The sequence below is a fragment of the Carassius auratus genome, unplaced genomic scaffold (assembly GCF_003368295.1).
Source record: "Carassius auratus strain Wakin unplaced genomic scaffold, ASM336829v1 scaf_tig00217818, whole genome shotgun sequence".
Lineage (NCBI taxonomy): Eukaryota > Metazoa > Chordata > Actinopteri > Cypriniformes > Cyprinidae > Carassius > Carassius auratus.
In genome coordinates, this window is record NW_020529258.1 from 80,001 (window position 1) to 85,000 (window position 5,000).

The following is a 5,000-nucleotide window of genomic DNA, read 5'->3' on the forward strand; positions in this document are numbered from 1 at the left end:
TGCCCGATCTCTGAATCTTAGCAGGTTTAGGTATGGTTAGCACTTTGATGAGAGACTGCCTAGGAATACCAGGTGCTTTAAGCTTTTGGGTTTTCTTTCCTACTTATATAATGTACTGGCGATTAGATTGGCTGGTCTTTAAATAGCCCTCTCTTTGCTGCTGTCTTCGCTTACGGCCATACCAACCTGGCTATGCCCGATCTCGGAAGCTAAGCAGGTTTGGGCCTGGTTAGTACTTGGATGGGAGACCGCCTGGGAATACCAGGTGCTGTAAGCTTTTTGGACATTTTTCACTTAGTATATAATAATTTTGCCAAAAAATAGAGTCAATGCCCGATCTCTGAATATTAACAGGTTTGGGCCTGGTTAGTACATGGATGGGAGACTGCCTGGGAATACCAGGTGCTGTAAGCTTTTGGACATTTTTCACTTAGTATATAATAATTTTGCCAAAAAATAGAGTCAATGCCCGATCTCTGAATCTTAGCAGGTTTAGGTATGGTTAGCACTTTGATGAGAGACTGCCTAGGAATACCAGGTGCTTTAAGCTTTTGGGTTTTCTTTCCTACTTATATAATGTACTGGCGATTAGATTGGCTGGTCTTTAAATAGCCCTCTCTTTGCTGCTGTCTTCGCTTACGGCCATACCAACCTGGCTATGCCCGATCTCGTCTGATCTCGGAAGCTAAGCAGGTTTGGGCCTGGTTAGTACTTGGATGGGAGACCGCCTGGGAATACCAGGTGCTGTAAGCTTTTTGGACATTTTTCACTTAGTATATAATAATTTTGCCAAAAAATAGAGTCAATGCCCGATCTCTGAATATTAACAGGTTTGGGCCTGGTTAGTACATGGATGGGAGACTGCCTGGGAATACCAGGTGCTGTAAGCTTTTTGGACATTTTTCACTTAGTATATAATAATTTTGCCAAAAAATAGAGTCAATGCCCGATCTCTGAATCTTAGCAGGTTTAGGTCTGGTTAGCACTTTGATGAGAGACTGCCTGGGAATACCAGGTGCTTTAATCTCTTTGGAAAATTTCACGAATTATATAATAATCTTTCATTTAAAAAAAAAAAAAAAAAAAAAGAGTCAATGCCCGATCTCTGAATCTTAGCAGGTTTAGGTATGGTTAGCACTTTGATGAGAGACTGCCTAGGAATACCAGGTGCTTTAAGCTTTTGGGTTTTCTTTCCTACTTATATAATGTACTGGCGATTAGATTGGCTGGTCTTTAAATAGCCCTCTCTTTGCTGCTCTCTTCGCTTACGGCCATACCAACCTGGCTATGCCCGATCTCGTCTGATCTCGGAAGCTAAGCAGGTTTGGGCCTGGTTAGTACTTGGATGGGAGACCGCCTGGGAATACCAGGTGCTGTAAGCTTTTTGGACATTTTTCACTTAGTATATAATAATTTTGCCAAAAAATAGAGTCAATGCCCGATCTCTGAATATTAACAGGTTTGGGCCTGGTTAGTACATGGATGGGAGACTGCCTGGGAATACCAGGTGCTTTAATCTGTTTGAAAAATTTCACGAATTATATAATAATCTTTCATTAAAAAAAAAAAAAAAAAAAAAATAGAGTCAATGCCCGATCTCTGAATATTAACAGGTTTGGGCCTGGTTAGTACATGGATGGGAGACTGCCTGGGAATACCAGGTGCTGTAAGCTTTTTGGACATTTTTTCACTTAGTATATAATAATTTTGCCAAAAAATAGAGTCAATGCCCGATCTCTGAATCTTAGCAGGTTTAGGTCTGGTTAGCACTTTGATGAGAGACTGCCTGGGAATACCAGGTGCTTTAATCTGTTTGAAAAATTTCACGAATTATATAATAATCTTTCATTAAAAAAAAAAAAAAAAAAAATAGAGTCAATGCCCGATCTCTGAATATTAACAGGTTTGGGCCTGGATAGTACATGGATGGGAGACTGCCTGGGAATACCAGGTGCTGTAAGCTTTTTGGACATTTTTCACTTAGTATATAATAATTTTGCCAAAAAATAGAGTCAATGCCCGATCTCTGAATATTAACAGGTTTGGGCCTGGTTAGTACATGGATGGGAGACTGCCTGGGAATACCAGGTGCTGTAAGCTTTTTGGACATTTTTCACTTAGTATATAATAATTTTGCCAAAAAATAGAGTCAATGCCCGATCTCTGAATCTTAGCAGGTTTAGGTCTGGTTAGCACTTTGATGAGAGACTGCCTGGGAATACCAGGTGCTTTAATCTCTTTGGAAAATTTCACGAATTATATAATAATCTTTCATTTAAAAAAAAAAAAAAAAAAAAAGAGTCAATGCCCGATCTCTGAATCTTAGCAGGTTTAGGTATGGTTAGCACTTTGATGAGAGACTGCCTAGGAATACCAGGTGCTTTAAGCTTTTGGGTTTTCTTTCCTACTTATATAATGTACTGGCGATTAGATTGGCTGGTCTTTAAATAGCCCTCTCTTTGCTGCTGTCTTCGCTTACGGCCATACCAACCTGGCTATGCCCGATCTCGTCTGATCTCGGAAGCTAAGCAGGTTTGGGCCTGGTTAGTACTTGGATGGGAGACCGCCTGGGAATACCAGGTGCTGTAAGCTTTTGGACATTTTTCACTTAGTAATATAATAATTTTGCCAAAAAATAGAGTCAATGCCCGATCTCTGAATATTAACAGGTTTGGGCCTGGTTAGTACATGGATGGGAGACTGCCTGGGAATACCAGGTGCTGTAAGCTTTTTGGACATTTTTCACTTAGTATATAATAATTTTGCCAAAAAATAGAGTCAATGCCCGATCTCTGAATCTTAGCAGGTTTAGGTCTGGTTAGCACTTTGATGAGAGACTGCCTGGAATACCAGGTGCTTTAATCTGTTTGAAAAATTTCACGAATTATATAATAATCTTTCATTAAAAAAAAAAAAAAAAAAAATAGAGTCAATGCCCGATCTCTGAATATTAACAGGTTTGGGCCTGGATAGTACATGGATGGGAGACTGCCTGGGAATACCAGGTGCTGTAAGCTTTTTGGACATTTTTCACTTAGTATATAATAATTTTGCCAAAAAATAGAGTCAATGCCCGATCTCTGAATATTAACAGGTTTGGGCCTGGTTAGTACATGGATGGGAGACTGCCTGGGAATACCAGGTGCTGTAAGCTTTTTGGACATTTTTCACTTAGTATATAATAATTTTGCCAAAAAATAGAGTCAATGCCCGATCTCTGAATCTTAGCAGGTTTAGGTCTGGTTAGCACTTTGATGAGAGACTGCCTGGGAATACCAGGTGCTTTAATCTCTTTGGAAAATTTCACGAATTATATAATAATCTTTCATTTAAAAAAAAAAAAAAAAAAAAAAAGAGTCAATGCCCGATCTCTGAATCTTAGCAGGTTTAGGTATGGTTAGCACTTTGATGAGAGACTGCCTAGGAATACCAGGTGCTTTAAGCTTTTGGGTTTTCTTTCCTACTTATATAATGTACTGGCGATTAGATTGGCTGGTCTTTAAATAGCCCTCTCTTTGCTGCTGTCTTCGCTTACGGCCATACCAACCTGGCTATGCCCGATCTCGTCTGATCTCGGAAGCTAAGCAGGTTTGGGCCTGGTTAGTACTTGGATGGGAGACCGCCTGGGAATACCAGGTGCTGTAAGCTTTTTGGACATTTTTCACTTAGTATATAATAATTTTGCCAAAAAATAGAGTCAATGCCCGATCTCTGAATATTAACAGGTTTGGGCCTGGTTAGTACATGGATGGGAGACTGCCTGGGAATACCAGGTGCTGTAAGCTTTTTGGACATTTTTCACTTAGTATATAATAATTTTGCCAAAAAATAGAGTCAATGCCCGATCTCTGAATCTTAGCAGGTTTAGGTCTGGTTAGCACTTTGATGAGAGACTGCCTGGGAATACCAGGTGCTTTAATCTGTTTGAAAAATTTCACGAATTATATAATAATCTTTTCATTAAAAAAAAAAAAAAAAAAAATAGAGTCAATGCCCGATCTCTGAATATTAACAGGTTTGGGCCTGGATAGTACATGGATGGGAGACTGCCTGGGAATACCAGGTGCTGTAAGCTTTTTGGACATTTTTCACTTAGTATATAATAATTTGCCAAAAAATAGAGTCAATGCCTGATCTCTGAATATTAACAGGTTTGGGCCTGGTTAGTACATGGATGGGAGACTGCCTGGGAATACCAGGTGCTGTAAGCTTTTTGGACATTTTTTCACTTAGTATATAATAATTTTGCCAAAAAATAGAGTCAATGCCCGATCTCTGAATCTTAGCAGGTTTAGGTCTGGTTAGCACTTTGATGAGAGACTGCCTGGGAATACCAGGTGCTTTAATCTCTTTGGAAAATTTCACGAATTATATAATAATCTTTCATTTAAAAAAAAAAAAAAAAAAAAAAAGAGTCAATGCCCGATCTCTGAATCTTAGCAGGTTTAGGTATGGTTAGCACTTTGATGAGAGACTGCCTAGGAATACCAGGTGCTTTAAGCTTTTGGGTTTTCTTTCCTACTTATATAATGTACTGGCGATTAGATTGGCTGGTCTTTAAATAGCCCTCTCTTTGCTGCTGTCTTCGCTTACGGCCATACCAACCTGGCTATGCCCGATCTCGTCTGATCTCGGAAGCTAAGCAGGTTTGGGCCTGGTTAGTACTTGGATGGGAGACCGCCTGGGAATACCAGGTGCTGTAAGCTTTTTGGACATTTTTCACTTAGTATATAATAATTTTGCCAAAAAATAGAGTCAATGCCCGATCTCTGAATATTAACAGGTTTGGGCCTGGTTAGTACATGGATGGGAGACTGCTGGGAATACCAGGTGCTGTAAGCTTTTTGGACATTTTTCACTTAGTATATAATAATTTTGCCAAAAAATAGAGTCAATGCCCGATCTCTGAATCTTAGCAGGTTTAGGTCTGGTTAGCACTTTGATGAGAGACTGCCTGGGAATACCAGGTGGTTTAATCTCTTTGGAAAATTTCACGAATT

The 5,000-nt window shown here is 39.5% G+C and overlaps 5 non-coding genes and 1 pseudogene across 5 annotated transcripts; all 6 read left to right on the plus strand.

Annotated features, from left to right (window-relative positions):
• Nucleotides 1-168: 168 nt before the first annotated feature.
• On the plus strand, nt 169-277 carry LOC113103409 (uncharacterized; annotated as a pseudogene).
• Nucleotides 278-634: 357 nt separating this feature from the next.
• LOC113103201 (5S ribosomal RNA) lies at nt 635-753 on the plus strand. Its single transcript, XR_003291338.1, has one exon. It is a non-coding gene; the product is annotated as a 5S ribosomal RNA (ribosomal RNA).
• A 510-nt stretch (nt 754-1,263) lies between these two features.
• LOC113103202 (5S ribosomal RNA) lies at nt 1,264-1,382 on the plus strand. Its single transcript, XR_003291339.1, has one exon. It is a non-coding gene; the product is annotated as a 5S ribosomal RNA (ribosomal RNA).
• Nucleotides 1,383-2,473: 1,091 nt separating this feature from the next.
• On the plus strand, nt 2,474-2,592 carry LOC113103204 (5S ribosomal RNA). The gene has a single exon (XR_003291341.1). It is a non-coding gene; the product is annotated as a 5S ribosomal RNA (ribosomal RNA).
• A 937-nt stretch (nt 2,593-3,529) lies between these two features.
• Nucleotides 3,530-3,648, plus strand: LOC113103205 (5S ribosomal RNA). The gene has a single exon (XR_003291342.1). It is a non-coding gene; the product is annotated as a 5S ribosomal RNA (ribosomal RNA).
• Nucleotides 3,649-4,587: 939 nt separating this feature from the next.
• Nucleotides 4,588-4,706, plus strand: LOC113103206 (5S ribosomal RNA). The gene has a single exon (XR_003291343.1). It is a non-coding gene; the product is annotated as a 5S ribosomal RNA (ribosomal RNA).
• Nucleotides 4,707-5,000: the final 294 nt, after the last annotated feature.